Source organism: Capricornis sumatraensis, chromosome 4 (assembly GCF_032405125.1).
Source record: "Capricornis sumatraensis isolate serow.1 chromosome 4, serow.2, whole genome shotgun sequence".
Lineage (NCBI taxonomy): Eukaryota > Metazoa > Chordata > Mammalia > Artiodactyla > Bovidae > Capricornis > Capricornis sumatraensis.
The window spans coordinates 49,093,709-49,112,249 of record NC_091072.1 but is presented as its reverse complement, the minus strand read 5'-3'; positions in this window follow the sequence as shown (position 1 = coordinate 49,112,249).

Sequence of the window (18,541 nt, the reverse complement as noted above, 5' to 3'; positions counted from 1 at the left end):
GTTCCTTACTTTAAACATACTGGTAGAGGGGAAAAAATACCCGCCGTCTATAGACACTAAAAATGCTAGCTATTCGCCATCTAACCTCCCCTACTGCTGACATGGACTCAGTAAATTGTAAACAAGCAGTTCCCTTTCTTAGTGACTGAAAACGTTAGTAAATTATGGGAGGCAACACTTAAGAAAACAGAAATGTCCATACCTAAAGGAGTGTTCTTCAGCGTACCAGTTCTGCAGTGTGGTCTCGAGCATTTTTCCTGGCAACTAATTTGGTAATTGGTTCTTTGGTATTTCCAACGATCCTTTTGATAAAGTCATTTCCTTCCTTTTTAGATAGAACTAGCTTCTGTGAAATGAACTGAAAACCTGACTCGTTCCATTTCATATTTCCATTTCACTGTGACTGCCCTTCCTTTGGAATTTGTAGAGAACATGAGCTTTATGCATGTTTGTTTCTCTGTTTAATTATAAACTGCTTGTTCGTGGAGCCCTTGTTTTGTATACTCTTTGTATCATTCGTAGTATTTGGCAAAATGACATCTTTTGGATACGTGAATGAACATGAGAATGCATAGCAAAAGCGTATACCTGAGAAACACTGAAAACAAGCATTAACTCTGCTAAAATCTTACCTTGTCTAAGCCACGCTATATCCCTTGGTCACAGATTCTTCACATATAAAATAAAACATCCAGATAAGTTTTATTGCTCCAAAAATTCATTTTGTATATTTTGTGTCTTAGCATGCTCTGTTCAATAGCTCTAGAAGGTAAGGACCCTTTACTATGATGCTCCTTCATAAAATTTCGGGAGCAGGTATGTCTAACATAGACACATGGGCCAAATTTAATTCATGTTTCTTTTTATTTTTCTACCCATAAACTGAGGATTGACTATACATGTACCAAAATAGGGAAAGAGAGTTAATTGGAATAGAACTACTTTCATTGTCACCTCCCTTTATTATCTGCATTTCTCCAGTTTCTCCTGAGACTAAGAAACTCAACAATTTCTTGAGTTTCTTCAGATAGCAGCTTAGTATCCTCCGGATCTTACTTTCCTATAATTATTTCTTTTGTCTCCAAGCCCCAGTTACCATTCCCTAGCTGCTTCTTTCTTCTTGTCTCTGCTTGGGAGTGAAATGAGTGACAGGCTTATCCAGACTCTGCCTGTCAAGATCCCAGCATCTGTCACTAATGAACCGCATCTCTCTTTCTCGCTGAGCCTGCATGTGTTTGGCCAATCTTCAGAACACCACTCCAGGAAGTCAATACCAATTAGAGTTGGCGCAGTTTGGTGCAGACATTTTATATTAACTCACTCACCACTCATGTCAATGCATTTGGGGGTTACTTTCTTGAACAACAGAGGCTGGCAAGCCGCAAGCTGCTTTTTCCAAATATCCTTTTAACTAACATGCAGGCATGGGAATTAGGATCTGCCAGGCAGATGAGCCTGCATGAAACATTGGTGAGGAAATAAATGAAGCAGCTGTTGCATGAGACTCTCCTGGGGCAACAAAGGTAGTGTTTCTATTTTCTACTGTGGAGGCAATGGTATGTTTTCCCATTGTAATATTCTCTCCGTATTCTGATAATCTCTGTATTCTGTGCAATCTCTGTATTCCTCATGGTGTGATTGGCATTTTTCCTGGATATGTGGTCTTTTGTGTGTATCTCCCAGAAATGAGGGGCCTCGACTGAAAGGCCATCCCAACAATTCTATGTTATTTCCACTAATGAACATTTAATGAATAAGCCAGTTAGAGTAGTTTCACTTGGTTAAGATTAGGAACTATGACCTATAAAAAGTGTAAATGTACATTTTGTCTTTGTCAGTTAGTAATGTATTTGTAACAGGACACCTAAAAAACCCATGATTTAAACACAGAGCTTATTTTGCACATGGTGGTCAAGGATGTCACCCAGAAATTATCTTTAGCATGTAATTTTTGACTGCATTGTTACAAGATGAAACCCTGTCTTGTCTGCACACCAGGTAGGAAGGAAGGGCTGATCAAAGCTTTCTTTTAGCATTCTTTCATTTGAGAAATGATGTCATATCCTGGGGCTACTGTTAACATTTCAGTGGCTAGACCTGTGTGACATACCGTCCCAAAAGCATAGAGGTTGGTATTGCGTCATCCTATCCTTATAACAGAGACGGGCTGGAAGCAGAGATCAGAAGCTGTGTTGAGTGAAACACCCTTCAGTGTCTGACACAACATCACTGCTTTAGGTGCTGTTGTCATCTAGGACTCCTCTGGTAAGCTCCCACCAAAGCTCCCTCACACATTTAGATGAAATATTTAGCTTTTCACTTAATGGAATTAAATATACCAAAAGACCCATCTATTCAAAAGTGATTTCCCCAAAAACTTCTAATTTAAATTTTCTTCTTTTGGAGTCACATACCTGGATTAAGATATTTTCCATCCAGAGGATATATGCTAGGCCTTCTATGTATTCGTCAGTAATAGCAACTCAAAAACCCATCACCACTCATTATCTTGTTACTACAGATAAGATTATTAAATGGAAAGGTGTATTTTCCTGCACAGTAGAGCAGCATGGAAGCTTTGTGATGACGAGAGGCCTGGGTAGACCATCCAGCAGCCTGAGCAACTGGGTCACAGGAATAGTGACATTAACTTGAGAGGAAAACAAGTGCTTTCTCTCGACTGCAGCTTCACGTGTATCAGTGTTAATTAGGAATGCATATTATATTATTGTTTCCAACCCCATGAACCACAGCCCACCAGGCTCCTCTGTCCGTGGGATTTTCCAGGCAGGAGTATTGGAGTGGGGTGCCATTGCCTTCTCCAATATAGAATTTTAGGAGGTTAAAACATAGCATCTTTCTTGTCTCTGTTTGAGATTAAAACAAAGCAAGAAATTGACAGATGGATGAACATTTCAATATCAACTTTTTTTCATAACAATCTCTGTATTCCTTGAGTAAGTTTTTGTCCAAGTAGGGTAGTAACCTTTCACCTCTAAATTCCACTCCTTTACTTAAGCTATTGCTGGCACAGCTGGACAACACCAGACCATGCACACCCACACACAGCAGCAACCCCTTTTATTGCAGGCGAGAAAACTGAGGAGGAACCCAGATCTCCACTGATGCTTCCTCAGAGATAAGGCAGAGAGCTAGGGAAAAGAGAGATTTAGCCATGTCAGACAATAATACCATCACTGTTAATATTTCATCATCTTAAGTTATTTGGTAAAGTACTGTTGGCTTTTTACATCAGATCTCTGAAGAATATGCTTTCTCCTATGCTGGGGTCCAGCCCCCACATGATCCAGGGGAAGCCTCAGGAGACATGGCATTGGCAAATGAATGAATGAATGAGAGAGGAATAGAGGAGAGAAAGAGGGTGATATTCCTTTGTTTACACAGAAAGCCAATAAAGCCCCGAGGAGCTTGCTCTGTTCATGGAGGCCACAGGTGTCCTCCTGGTCTCCCGAGGGAGTGAAGATGCAGAACGTCTTCCTGTTTAGGTCTTAGAAACCCAGGCAGATAAGTGAACGCAGAGAGCCTCTATGCTCCAAGGGATCAGCCTGGAAAACAGAGTAAGAGAGAAAAAGAAAAGAAAAAAAGATACGGGGTGACCAAGCTTCTTTGAGTGAGGCCCATAACTTTATTTTCAAACTGAACTTTTATACCTTAGTTTGTACATAGAGGGAAATGAAAGATGCAAGGTCATACAGAGTCAGCCCAAACATTCCAGCAGTTTTGCCCTTATCGAAACCAGGATTTTTTTCTGCAAACCTTTCCCACAAACGATGTTGTGTACATTATCTTCTGGCCTTGGAGGCCTGTGAACATTTTATGACCCTCTTTTGATAAAGGCTGCTCAACCAGAAAATTTATTTTCCCTCAAAGCGTTTTTTCTTTATATTTCTAATCTATGTCAGCCTCAGAAAATGCTAAACAGTCACATTTCTCACAGAGCAAAGGTGCAGTGAGTTACAAGAAAGAACCAATTAGCTCAAAGGTCTGATGTGGTTAATTTCAAGGCTACACTTGTTTTTCTTACATTCCAACTGTGTTAACTAATGTACTCCCAGGTGCACAGTGGATAAGAGATATGGGAACTTAGCAACAAGCATTGGCCCAATAATGAAATCTTACACCAGCACTACTCTAATAACTTTTAACTCTTTGAAAGGCTCTATGTTTTAGGCTTCTTATGCCTCTCACAGTTGGGAGGCTGTGAACAATCATATGCATAGCTGCAAGAGTCTGGATAAACCTGCCAAGCAAGCTAGAATGCTAACAGAGGGGGTTTGAATTGAAATATTCCTCTTATGTCCAGGAGACTTATTAGCTAGAGCCCTAAGTTGATTTTCTCCAGAGAAAGTTGGTCGGGGATAGCCCCCTGTTAATGTCAGAGGAGTTGGTGTAAGTCATGAAATAGTAAGACAGACAGATTCTGGTTTGGGGGTAGATGCTTGAGCAGGTTTAGGGAGCCCCTTGAGTCCTGAAGCCTTGCTTAACAGTTCTCTTCCACATGACCTTGTCATGGGTGGTGCCAGGGTCCAGCCCCGGTGGATCCAAGGTGATTCGAAGGGGAGACGGAGTAGGCGAGGAAAAAATTTATTTATTTATTAATATAAGATTAGATTAGGAAGAAATAATGTAGTAGGAAAATTAAGTGGAGAAAAGAGGCTGAAATAACTTGGTTTAAGTGGAAAGCCAATAAAGTTCCAGATAAGGAGCTTGCACCATCTACGTTAGTCCACCGGCATCCCTTTGAATATTGGAGAGTGCCCCGCCTTGGGCTCTCTCTCTTACACATCTTAGAAGCCAGGACAAGTAAGTATACATGGTGAGCCTCCACGCCCCAGATGGGAATTCAGCCTGAAATTAGAGTAAAGAGGAGACACGGGGGAAACCAGTCCTTCCAATGACGGCCCCCCCCCCCCCCATTGTCCTTCAAGGCCTTTTATACTTTTGATTACACATAGAGATCAATGGGTAATACAAGTTATGCAGCATTAGCAGCCCAGACTCTTATCAAAACCAGGCTTTTGTCTCTGCATACAAGTCTTAGGTGATTTACATCATCTTCTGGCTGAAAGGGCCAATTAACATTTTACAGCCTTTTTTCTGATAAGGGTTTGTCAACCAGAAGACTTATTTGTGTTGTTCTTCCCAAAGTCTGGTGCCACTCTCAGAAAGCACTAAATAAAGTTACATTCTTACATAGCAAAGATACAGCAATTTATAACAAGTAAAAGGAGTACAGTGATTATAACAAAAGAAAAGTAATTAACTCAAAAGTCTAGTGTTGTTAACATCAGAACTATTATATATCCTTTTCCATATCCCCTTTACATTGATTAACATCCTCCCAGGTGCCTAAAAGATAAAGAATATGGAGGCCTGGCAGCAATCATTGAGTCAACAGTGAAATCCTGTCACCAGTATGATTTTTGGCTCTTTAGAGAAGGCTCTGTATCTTTAAGATGATTTTAAGCTTTGTGCCTCTCGTGGATGGGGGGCTGCAAGCAATTCACAAGTTGTAAGAAGTCCGGGGGAACCTGTTAGGCAAGCTAGAGAGTTATCAGAGGGGGTTTTAAGCTGAGACATTCTTTTGCAGGAGACTGAAGCCCTGAATTAACTTTTTCCAGAGAGTGTCAGAAAAGTAGAAAAGTACGATACAATAAGGCAGGCATATTCTTATTTTTTGGGGGGTACATGCTCAGGAAATACCAGGGGGAGAACCTGAGGCCTGATTCGCCTTGACCATCAAGGTCTCTGCCACATGACCTTGTCACAGGTGGGATTCCTCACACTGGCTCCCGGCAGGGTGGGATGGCCCATGCTGGCTCCCGGCACTCCTACATGGATCCGATGAGACTGATATCTTTCTGTTCATTTCTTCTATCTGAAATCCATAGGAGCAGCATCACACAGCCATTCTAAAGCAGACCCAGAGACGGGCTACTCTGAGTATGAAGGATCAAAGTCCCACCTCCTAAACTCTCTTGTTATGTCTTAATATTCTTGAGTTCTGGCTGAAGTTTAAGTCTGGTATTCCAATTCTATAATTCTGTGGTGTTTGCTACTCATTTGTGTACATGCTCAGTCATTCAGACATGTTCAACTCTTTGCAGGCCCATGGGCCTGCCAGGTTCCTCTGTCCATGGGATTCTCTAGGCAAGAATACTGGAGTGGGTTGCCATTCCCTTCTCCAGTGGATCTTCCCATCCCAGGGATTGATCCTGGGTCTCCTGCACTGCAGGCAGATGCCTTACCTCTGAGCCACTGGGGAAGTTGTTACTCATTTAGAGATATGATAAAAATGTAGACCTACAAACACCTGTATGAAATTTCTACAGATAAAACATTAACATTTATTAAGGAAATATTTATTTCAAGTTTTATTTTTCTAAAGATTTACAATTTTACTAGAACCAAATTGGATGATGTGTAGTTAGTGTTTATTCATATAAATCAACATGTAATCCACTTCCTCATTTAGCAATGCGAAAATAAATGATAAAATTGATATCTGTCAACTTAATCATTGCTAGAACCAATTATTTATTTGAACTTGTTTTGTTTTTCTTATTCATTCATACACAATTAATCATTTTTCAAATTGCTCAATCCTAGAGGTTTGACAAATGCACATAGAAACAGCTTTGTTTTCCAAATTGTATTTTCTGCACTTCTCTTTTTATTACTAAGAATATTTGCATAAACATAGTATCAAATTAAATAAGTAGCCGATTTCCTTTTAGTGGAGCTGAAGTCCTCCTGAAATCATTACAAGTAAACTTGCTGGCTTTAGCATACGTGTGTTGAAGAGTAACAACATCAAATTTCTGCCCAGCAGTACCTCTGATAAAATACTGCTCTATTCTATGGCCCCATAAAAACCCATAAAATATTGCCTAAAAACTACCTCAACTGACTAAGTTAGTTTCTGCAAGTACAAAACAGAAGCATTTGGTTTCATGAAGATTAAAGTGAACTTCTAGTAGATTCGGGCCACGCCATCTCTCTGAGCATCACTGTGCAAAATCTTTGGCAGGTTAAGTATAAGCATTACAAAGAGTAGTCACATGAAACCATGATAAGAATGTAACCAGGGTTTTGTTTTGTTTTGTTTTGTTTTGAGTGTAACCAGGGTTGTTTTTATAGCTTCCATTTTAAAAATTTCTTTGGTCCTATAATTTTTCATTTAGTTTTCACACAGCCTCTATTTACAGCACCTCAGAATGGTCTCTGAACAATGCTTATTTATTCTTGTTAATATGTTATCATCTATTTCTTTATCTGCCTTGGCTGATAGAGACTTAAATACGCTGAGAAATTATTTTTCTCAATTTGCTTATGAGGTCGACTTTTACTTTTGAAAGTATTATATCTCAATTTTTCCACTTTTACTATCGTTCTTATTAACATAGATATCAGTACTGTAATAGCAATAACAGAATGCTTAACCTTAGGCTTTTTTAATGGAGAAATAAAATCTTAGTTACAATATATTCTCAAAGTCCTGACTTCTGATTTCACCCATGATCATCATCACTGCTTTAGTCATCTACAGCCTAGGTTTGACAGCATCCTTTCTGCTTCTTTTAAAGCTTCCAATGTCTCTTCTCTCCAAGAGGATCTGCACTGTTTACAAAATTATCTTATTAAAAATAGTTCTATTAGCCTGAAAAAATCTATAAAAATCCTAATTATTTCCTAAAGTAGTTTCCCTGAAATGTATGTGCCTGTGAGTCTTTTCCCTAAGATGTAGATCTGACCTGGATTTGTTGGTGAATCCTTGTTTTCTTTCTTTCTTAACTCCTCTGTATCCTTTATTTTCATTTTTCAAGGTCAGAAACATTATATCACAATGCAATGTTGTCTTGATTCTGAAAAATCTTCAATATCTTACCCCTTCATTTATTCCTCTCACAGGACAGAATTTCTCAAAGTTAAGTTTCTAGTTTTAGGAAACAGACACTGGTTTTCTGTTTTGCAGTTTATTAAGATATAATTGACATGTAACATTGTGTAAGTTCAAGGTGTACAATAGAATGACTTCATACCTGTATGTATTGCCCATGTTTACCACAATAAGATTGGTTAACACAACCTTCACCTCACATATTACCATTTTGGCATCAATGTCCTTATGGTGAAAGCATCAATGTTCTATTCTCCTAGTAACTTTTGAGTGTATTAACTAAAGCTGCCATGTTGTACTAGACTTAGAAAGTCTGTATCCTGACCAGCATCTCCCTACGCTCCCCCACCTTCCGTCCCTGGCAACCACCATTCTAACTTTGTCTCTATGAGTCCAATGTTTTTAGATTCCACATACACATAAGATTATATGGGATACGTCTTTCTCTATTTGACCTAATTCACCGAGCATAATGTCTTCAAGACGCATCTGTGTTGTCATAAATAGCAGATTTACTTCTTTATTGTGGCTAAATAGAGATAATGCTATAGTTAATGATAATGGTAAAGATGAATTATAGGTAGATATAAATATAGGCCACATTTTCTTTTATCCTTCAAAAGACACAACTTCTCTTGGCTATTGTGAATAAGGCTGCAATGAACATGGGAATGCAGATATCTCTTTGAGATAGTGATTTCATTTGCTTTGGCTATATACTTAGAAACAGGATTACTGGATCATATGGTAGTTCCATTTTTAGTTTTTTGAGGAAACTGCATATTGTTTTCCATATTGTCTGTACCAGTTCACATTCCTACCAACAGTGCATGAGGGTTCCCTTTTCTCCATATCCTTACTATTTATTGGCTGTCTTTTTGATAATTGCTATTTAACAGGGGTGAAGTGATACTTCACTGTGGTTTTGATTTGTGGTTTCCCTGATGATTAGTGGTACTGAGCACCTTTTCCATGTATTACTTGGCCATTTATGTATCTTTGAAGAAATATCTATTTAGATCCTCTGTCAATTTTTAAATCAAATTGTTTACATTTTTGCTGTTGAGTTGTAAGAGTTTTGTTTATAGTTTGGATATTAACTCTTTATCAGACACATGGTTTGCAAACATTTTCTCCCATTACACAGGTTGCATTTTCATTTTGTTGATTTTTCTCCTTTGCTGTGCAAAAAACACGTTAGCTTGCTGTAGTCTCATGTGTAGAATTTTGCTTTTGATGCTTTGGCTTTTGTTGATATAGCTGAAACTTTGCTGCTAAGACTAATGTCCAGGAGACTTTTATGTTTGCTTCTAGGCAGTTTCAGGTTTAAGTTTTTAACCTATTTAGAGTTAATTTTTATGAGTGGTGTAAGATAAGGGTCCAGTTTTATTCTTTTGCATGTGGATATCCAATATTTCTAACACCACTGTTGAAGCAGATGTCTTTTCCCTGCTGAATGTTTTTGGCTCCTTGTCAAATATTAGGTGACCATACATGTGTGGATTTAATCCTGGACTCTCGATTCTGTTCCGTTAGTGTAGGTGTCTGGAAGCATACTTTGACTCTGGATACAGTGGTACGGGGTCCTGAGGTAGTCTCAGTCCAGGGGTCCAGATGTCAGGTCACAGCACTGGGGTCCACAGCATTGACATGCATGGTCTTCTGTGAGCACTGTGAGTGCCCCCACACGGGCTGCTATTGGGCTCCTCAGCAACACCTCACGATCTAGGAGCTAGGGACAGAGCAGGCAGGGGTCGTGGCCAGAACTAGTGGAATGTACATACTTGGCTGCAGAGACAGCTCTGGATGCCTTTGTAGTTGCAGAGGCTTGTAGCAGACAAACACAAGGTAATGGAGTCAAGGGCAACTGCAGGGGTACTAAGGGTCCATCTATGGATGAACAGATAAAGCAAATGTGATATATATATATATATATATATATATATATATGCATAAATTCTGTATAATATTATTATTCTGAGCATTATTCAGTCATTTGGGGTAAAACAATGTCAGAATACAGGAAAATGTCATTCTAATCTTTGATATTTTAATGTGTATGCCGTATGCCTTATTTATAAGAATAGAATGCTACATTGTTTGGAAGAGTGTGAACTCTGGAGCCTGACAAGTTATGATAAAATCCTTTATCTGTCATTTATTATTAGCAGCATCACCCTGGGCAAGTGACCTCTTCCCTTGGTATTTCAGTCCTCTCTATGGTAATCAGGGTTAGTTACACTGCCTCTTCAAAGTGCCTATTCATCAGATACATACAAAGTCTACAGAATAGTGACTTGTATACATACCAATGTGCTATGCTGAAGGACAGCTATTTATTATTATGATTATCACCATCATCATCACTAGTGGGTTTAAGTTTTCTTGTCCTATATGATCCTACAGCATTTGAAAAGAATGATTCAGGACTTCTTTCCTCTGCCTTGGTGATTAAGGAAGCAAGTGTTGTTGTGAGACTACTGAGCCATCTCAGGGGAGATCTGCTACAGAGCATCTTCCAGACCTGTGCTACGGACTGTGTGTATGGACAATCGACTCATTCTTTTATGGTACTAAGATATGGAAGCTGGTCTTACTCTATCATAACTTTGCATTTCCGACTAACAGAGGACCCTGTTGGCAAGTCAATATAGCTTGTTAAAAATTGGCTATGTGCCTTGTGTGCTAAGTTGCTTCAGTCATGTCCAACTCTGCAACCGTATGGACTATAGCTCACCAGGCTTCCCTGTCCATGGGGTTCTCCAGACAAGAATACTGGAGTGAGTTGCAATTTCCTGCTCCAGGGGATCTTCCTGGCCCAGGGATCAAACACGTGTCTCTTATATATCCCTGGTTGACAGGCAATTTCTTTACCATTAGTGCCACCTGAGAAGCCAAAAATTGGCTACAGTCTTCACCAATTGCTAGCTATGTGGTCTTGGAAACTTACTGTAAAGAATTATTGTAACAGTAAAGAAATAAAACTTTCTTAATAGCTTCACATATATTTTAAAGTTTGCAATTATATATAGATATAATCTATATATAATATAGATTAGGTGGTTTTTTTTAATGGGTTAATGAGAGTCTAGTTAAAACTCTTTTAGACATACTGTCTTGTCTGTAGCTGGTGGAAGTTGGTGGGGCTGTAAAGTGTAATAGTATTTTCCATGGAGCACAGTTAGACAATATTTTTTCAGAATTAAAAATAATCATACCTGGTAACCCAGCATTTCTGCCTGTAGATATTTGTCCTCCACCTAAACACACACGTGTATGAAAATGCCTATATAGTACATAGATACTTGCTGAAATATTGTGATAGCAAAAGAAGGAAAAATAAACCTGATTAGTTAGCAATAAGGAATTGGTTAAGTAAAAAATAATAAATTCATACTCTGAAATACTATCAGGAACTTTTTAAATGAGGTAATCAATAATATAAAAATATCTCTAAGATATACTGTTCAGCAAAAAAGTGTAAGGTGTGGAGAAAGTTTAATGTGTTTTTATCAAAGATTTACATGTACAGAATAGGGAGGAAGGATGAACAAAGCTATCTCTGGGAAAAACAATTATATTTGGGGAGAAATAGTTGAATAAAGGATCTGTTTTCCATTGTATTTCCTAAGTGGGTTTTTTTTCAGGTTTTCAATGTAAATAATATAAAATATTATTTTTCTCTTGGGAAAGATGATATACCAGGCATACTTTTGTCATTATACTGTTGTTGTTGATTAGTCGCTAAAGGCATGTTCAACTCTCTTGCGACTCCATGAACTGTAGCCTGTCAGGCTCCTCTATCCGTGGGATGTTTAGGCAAGAATACTGGAGTGGGGTGGCATTTCCTTCTCCAGGGGATCTTCCCGACCCAGGGATCAAACCCGTGTCTCCTGTATTGGCAGGTGGAGTCTTTACCACTGAGCCATCAGGGAAACCCTCATTATACTGCTGGTAAAGGGTCATTTATGGATAAATGAATTGAGTGACATTGAAATGAGGTGTTTTTTATTTTTTAGTACACTTAAGGATATTTTATATACAGAAAAGGCAATTTAGAAAAAATTATTTTAAAGACTAAATACCAAAGTTAAAATATATTTTCCCTTGTTCTTTAGTTTATTTTACAAATTTTAATTCTATTTATAAATTTATTGGATTCTGATGATTATTTCTAAAGAGGCTTTAAATAACGAGCACTCGACTCTAAATTTAATCATGCATCCTTGAACTTTAAACAATCTTTATTATTATATTAGATTTCTTTCTCAATATTTGTTGTCTATATTAAAATGTTTCTTAAACATTTAAAACATTCTTTTATGTCTAATAAATTAAACTTGTATCAATAATTTAACCCTGTATGCAAGACAGGAAAAAAGACACAGCTGTGTATAACGGACTTTTGGACTCAGAGAGAGAGGGAGAGGGCGGGATGATTTGGGAGAATGGCATTCTATCATGTATACTATCATGTAAGAATTGAATCGCCAGTCTATGTCTGACGCAGGATACAGCATGATTGGGGCTGGTACATGGGGATCACCCACAGAGATGTTATGGGGAGGGAGGTGGGAGGGGGTTTCATGTTTGGGAACACATGTAAGAATTAAAGATTTTAAAATTTAATAAAAAAAAAAAAAAGAAAAAAAAATAAAAAAATAAAAAAATAAAATTTTAGTAAGCCTTCAACTTAAAGTCACTAATCCAAGTCAATTACTCAATTATTTATTTTTTAAATTGTCTTTTAAAGGGCTGTCACTTTAAAAGCCAAACTTTTAAAAACAATATGAATCCAAGAATACTAATGATTGCATGGGTAGTATCTTGAGTAAAGTGGGTATTGACTTTACATATGCAGAGCAGTTAAGAATTTGACTAAATTCCTATAACTAGAAAATAGCAAAATAGGATCAAGATTTGTCTAACTCCAATTTCCTTCACACTATATCACCTACTTTACCACGTGCTAGAGACTAACAAAATTTTATTTACACATGTATTTAAAAGTTAAAGAAGTAGGGCTAGCTTATAATATAGTCGGATATTGGGGCTCAAAATATCTCCATTATCCATACTATTTTTTATTCCTCATATTCCTTCATCTTTGCTTTTGTGTGTGCATGTTAACTCCATTTTTAGCTGCAGAAACAAGCCTTATGTTTACTTACCATCTGATCAAATGCTGGTGTTTCATTTTTCAGAAATTCTCCAGTAAAGACCTCATCACATTCTATCTCTTTGTTTTCACAACATTCACATTCCTGAAATATAATAACTAGCCAGGGAAATAAAATACACTGATTCATTTTGATAAATCAAGATCAAACTTTGGTCTATGAGGTTCTATTTTACCAACTCATGTGGATTGAGAGTGGCAAACAGGTGTATCTACATTAGAAATACTGGGGCAGTAGAGGCACAGATGGCCTTAGACTTGGAGAAATGCATTTTGTGGCGGTGGCACCTGAAAGCTTCCAATCAAGGTACCACGTGTCCTCAGGATCCTTTTTCAGATTCCTTCTCCTAGAAAAATCTGTGAATGTAAAAGAAATTCTGAAGTGAATCCTTCCCTCTCTGCAAATATTATGCTTGCCATTTGAAGACTTTTTATAACACTATGAGCTGGTGGCTCAGAGTTTGAAGCATCTGCCTGCAATGCGGGAGACCCGGATTCAATCCCTGGGTTGGGAAGATCCCTTGGAGAAGGAAATGGCAACCCACTCCAGTAGTCCTGCCTGGAGAACCCCATGGAAGGAAGAGCCTGGTAGGCTACAGTTCACGGGGTCACAAAGAGTCAGACATGACTTCACTTCACTTTATAATACTAGAATCATCCAGTAAAATGGAAATATCTGCTTTCAACTATCAAAAATTACCCAATACATTTAGTGTGACCTAAGGGGAGTAGGAGACAATGGCTTATTGTTTGGCAACACAAGCTTTCCAGAGTAAATGGCAGTGAGTTGGCAGATAGCTGATATGAAGAGAGATTGGACAAAGGATATAATAAAAAGTGAGATTTCCCTTAGCAGGCATCAGAGCCCCAGTTAAGCTGCCAGGTATTGGGCTGCCAGGTATTGGGCTGCCAGGTTCAAGCACAGGAGACTTAGATACTGCTAAGAGGAAGTTGCTACCCCTGTGTAAGAGAAATTGGACCATGTGACATGCTGTTAAGATAGACAGTAAGGGCAGGGTTCTGAGTACCAGAATTCTGTGAGGCAATGACTTAGGCTTGGGTGGACACCAGTATAGGAGTCATAGCTAGAGTAGAGAGGGCAGATTTCATAACAAGCAAGAATATTTGCTTTTCATTTTGCCCAGGGTCAGAATTAGTTCTGATAAAAATGGCTCCTGGAAGGTGGCCTTAGACTTGGAAAGATGCATTTTGGGGCGGTGGCACCTGAAAACTTCCAATCAAGGTACCACATGTCCTCAGGATCCTTTTTCAGATTCCTTCTCCTAGAGCACAGCTTCCCTTCCTTTGCCCAAAACACTATCATGTATTCCACTTTTTGTCCTGAAGACTATTTCTAGCTTTACTGAGATAAAATTAGCAGAAAAATGTCGTATAAATGTAAGATGTATGATATGATAACTGATATATTGTGAAATGATCACCAGCTGCTCAGGTGATCTGTCACCTGTCACAATTACTCATCTGTCACCTGACACAGCTACAATTTTTACGTGGGGAGAATATTAAAGATTTACACTCTTAGCAAAGGTCAAATATCCAATGGGGTGTTGTTAATGACAGCTACCATCCTGTCTTAAAGCCTCAGAGCTCAATCATCTTATAATTGAAAGTTTGTACTTTTGACCAACATCTCCATATTTCTCTCACCTCTAGCCCCCTCTGGCGACCACTAACCTACTCTTTGTTTCTGTGATGTTGGCGTTACACATGTAAGGGAGCTCATACACTATTTGTCTTGCTTTGTCTTACTTATTTCACTTAACCTAATGCCCTAACGAAGATTCATCCATGTTGTCAGAAATAGCAAGATTTCCTTCCTTTTGTGATTGAATAATATTCCATTAGATATGTAATACATAAATATTGTTTTGCAGATATTTATTTATAGCTAGTAAGATCATCTTCATCTAAATAATGCACTACTTACATATACATATATGATATGCATGCAAAAGAAAATGGAACTGAGATGTACATTAGCATCTGGTAGGAGAGTTTATGTGGTAGCAACTTTACTGGAAAACTAGATTATACATGTTATTTTAGATGGGACTTTTTGATTGTGATCTTTGGTAGAAAAAAGTCTCTCTAACTGTCTTCATTATAAAAATGTCTCTTCAAGTCCTTTGCCTGTCCTAAGAATTTAAATAATCAATTGAATATATAGGTTTGTGTTAATGTGGTTTTTTTTTGTGTGTAAATTACCCTTGTTAAGAATTAGTTTGGTGCTGCTGCTGCTGCTGCTAAGTCGCTTCAGTTGTGTCTGACTCTGTGTGACCCCATAGACAGCAGCCCACCAGGCCCCCCCACCCCTGGGATTCTCCAGACAAGAGCACTGGAGTGGGTTGCCATTTCCTTCTCCAATGCATGAAAGTGAAAAGTGAAAGTGAAGTCGCTCAGTCGTGCCTGACTCTTAGCGACCCCATGGACTGCAGCCTACCAGGCTCCTCCATCCATGGGATTTTCCAGGCAAGAGTACTGGAGCGGGGTGCCATTGCCTTCTCCAAAGAATTAGTTTAAGCAACCATAAATCAATGAAATAATATTGATGTTAAATAGTTAATTATCAAAGTATTAGAAATGTTGATATATAACCTAAATGCTAGAAAATCTTTGGTCATACACAAACTAGTTTGAGAAGTAATTTAGATACCTATCCATTACTGAAGATAATGAAGCTAACTCTATTATTTTATTTTTTAAAATATTGCTTAAATTTTCAGATAGAGCCTGGAGCATCTTATCATGGCAGGAAGTGATAAGGAAATAATGCAAAGGGAGAAAAAAACCCACAGTGATAGTCATGGGATAAATCAAAGGGTCACAGGAATCAGTTTATAGAGCTCCTGATAGCAAACTTGGAATAATTCAAACAAAGAATACAGACATAAGACAAAAATGCAACTAGGTATATTGAAAACTATTAGACTTCTAATTCCACAGTGCAGTTATGGTCTTAATCTGCTACTTCATAAAGCATAACTACTTCTTTACCTCTCAAAGACTTTCATACATGATTCACATTAGAAGTGGCCTCTTTGCCATTGCACTGGTTTCCATAAAATGGGTCCTTTCCTCTAAACACTCCTAACCTCTGTCCAGCTTTTACTTCTTGTGGCAGTGTTTCTTTCATAAGTAATAGTCTTTAATTTATGATTTTTGATTGAATGGGGATAACCATGAACAGTACAAAAAGGCAAAATGATAGGATAATGAAATGGAGAACTCCCCGGGCTGGTAGGTACTCAATATGCTACTGGAGATCAGTGGAGAAATAACTCCAGAAAGAATGAAGGGATGGAGCCAAAGCAAAAACAATACCCAGCTGTGGATGTGACTGGTGATAGAAGCAAGATCCAATGCTGTAAAGAGCAATATTGCATAGGAACCTCGGATGTCAGGTCCATGAATCAAGGCAAATTGGAAGTAGCCAAACAGGAGATGGCAAGAATGAATATCAACATTCTAGGAATCAGCAAACTAAAATGGACTGGAATGTGTGAATTTAACTCATATGACCATTATATCTACTACTGTGGGCAGGGATCCCTTAGAAGAAATGGAGTAGCCATCATGGTCAACAAAAGAGTCCAAAATGCAGTACTTGGATGCAATCTCAAAAACGACAGAATGATCTCTGTTCATCTCCAAGGCAAACCATTCAATATCACAGTAATCCAAGTCTATGCCCCAACCAGTAATGCTGAAGAAGCTGAAGTTGAACGGTTCTATGAAGACCTCCAAGACCTTTTAGAACTAACACCCCAAAGAGATGTCCTTTTCATTATAGGGGACAGGAATGCAAAAGTAGGAAGTCAAGAAACACCTTGAGTAACAGGAAAATTTGGCCTTGGAATGCAGAATGAAGCAGGGCAAAGACTAATAGAGTTTTGACAAGAGAACGCACTGCCGGCGACGGAATGAAACACCAACACTGCAGAGTGGTTTAAATCTTTATATTTTAACACTTGCTTCTTACAGCTACTTTATTTTATATCCCTTGCACAACAACCTACAGGGCAAGCTGCCAAGCACTATGATTCAGAGACTATACAGTGCGCAGGCGCAGGGCGAAATAACCTTTACCTTGACTTATTTACTGCAGCTAAGACTTTGTTTTGGGGAACTTCCTTATCAACTTAAAATCCGTTTTGTCCCAGGGTCTGTTCCTTTTGAGGAATCAGAGAAACATCCTTGTGTGCAAGAAATGTTCTTTTCCCACGGGAACAAACAGGATTCTTAGCTGAACATCTCGTTTGCAAGAATGTTCAGCTCAGGTTGAGAGTCTCCTTTGCAAGCACTTCTCAACCTTCCTTAAACTTAGTTCCCTACACTGGGCAGAACATCTCGTTTGCAAGAATGTTCAGCCCTGGTTGAGTCTCGTTTGCAAGCACTTCTCAACCTTCTTTATACCTTGTTCCCTATATCTCCCCCTTTCTTTTCTTGTAGATGCTGAATAAGCGCTTGAATACGCAAAGCTTCTTCTTTTAATTGTTTCCCTTTTCTCCAGCACAGGTAGACTATAAAAGCAATAAAACATAAAGCAACAATTAACAAAGTATCCACAAAGGATGTTGTTAACAATGCAGATACATGCCCTAAAGGATCAAGGTTATCTAAGTCTTCTTGAAGACTCTTCAGTATATCAGAACCAAGAATATCAGGCAGCGTCTTGCTAAAAGTTGACAATATAGTTTGTTCCAATTCCATAATTTCAGCAGTTAAATTTTGGTGTCCCACTAAAGACCTTTTCACCTTTTCTTAACCCTCACTCATATTAAAGGGAACAGGGGTTACACATAGGTGAGATGAGTTCCAATCACATTTTAACACACTCTTTGTAGCTAACACAGTCACTTGATCTCCTAACCAGGAAACAGTATGTTGTAAATTCAATACATCAGTAGCAAATTGAGAGTCCAAATCATGCTGTTGTTGCCACAATAAATGAGCATCTTTATGCCATTCCCTGACAAAATCAGCAGTCTGTATGCCTTGATGCAAAGCAAGACTTGCTACAGTTGCTGTTGCTGTTACTGAAGCCACGGCGAGAATTGATGTGATGGCAATGCCAAGCATTCTTTGAGATCGATGGAGAAGAGTTTGTACAGCATTCACAAGATGAGTAACAGCAAAAGAGTCCAACAAAGGTCGAGTAAGATTAACAGGCAACCAAAGTTCAGTCCGTGCTTTCACAATGACCAAAGAATAATTACTGGAATGGATCATCTTGTTTTCAACATTTTCCCACCAGGAACGATTTATACATTGAGTCAAGTTACAATCAGAACATGATATAACTCCCAAAATTTCATTTCAAATCCATTGCCCATACAGTAAAGAATAAGGAAGTTTTACATATGCTATAGCAGAGTAAGATTTATTAATATGCAAATGAACTTGAAATGGCCCCTTAGGAT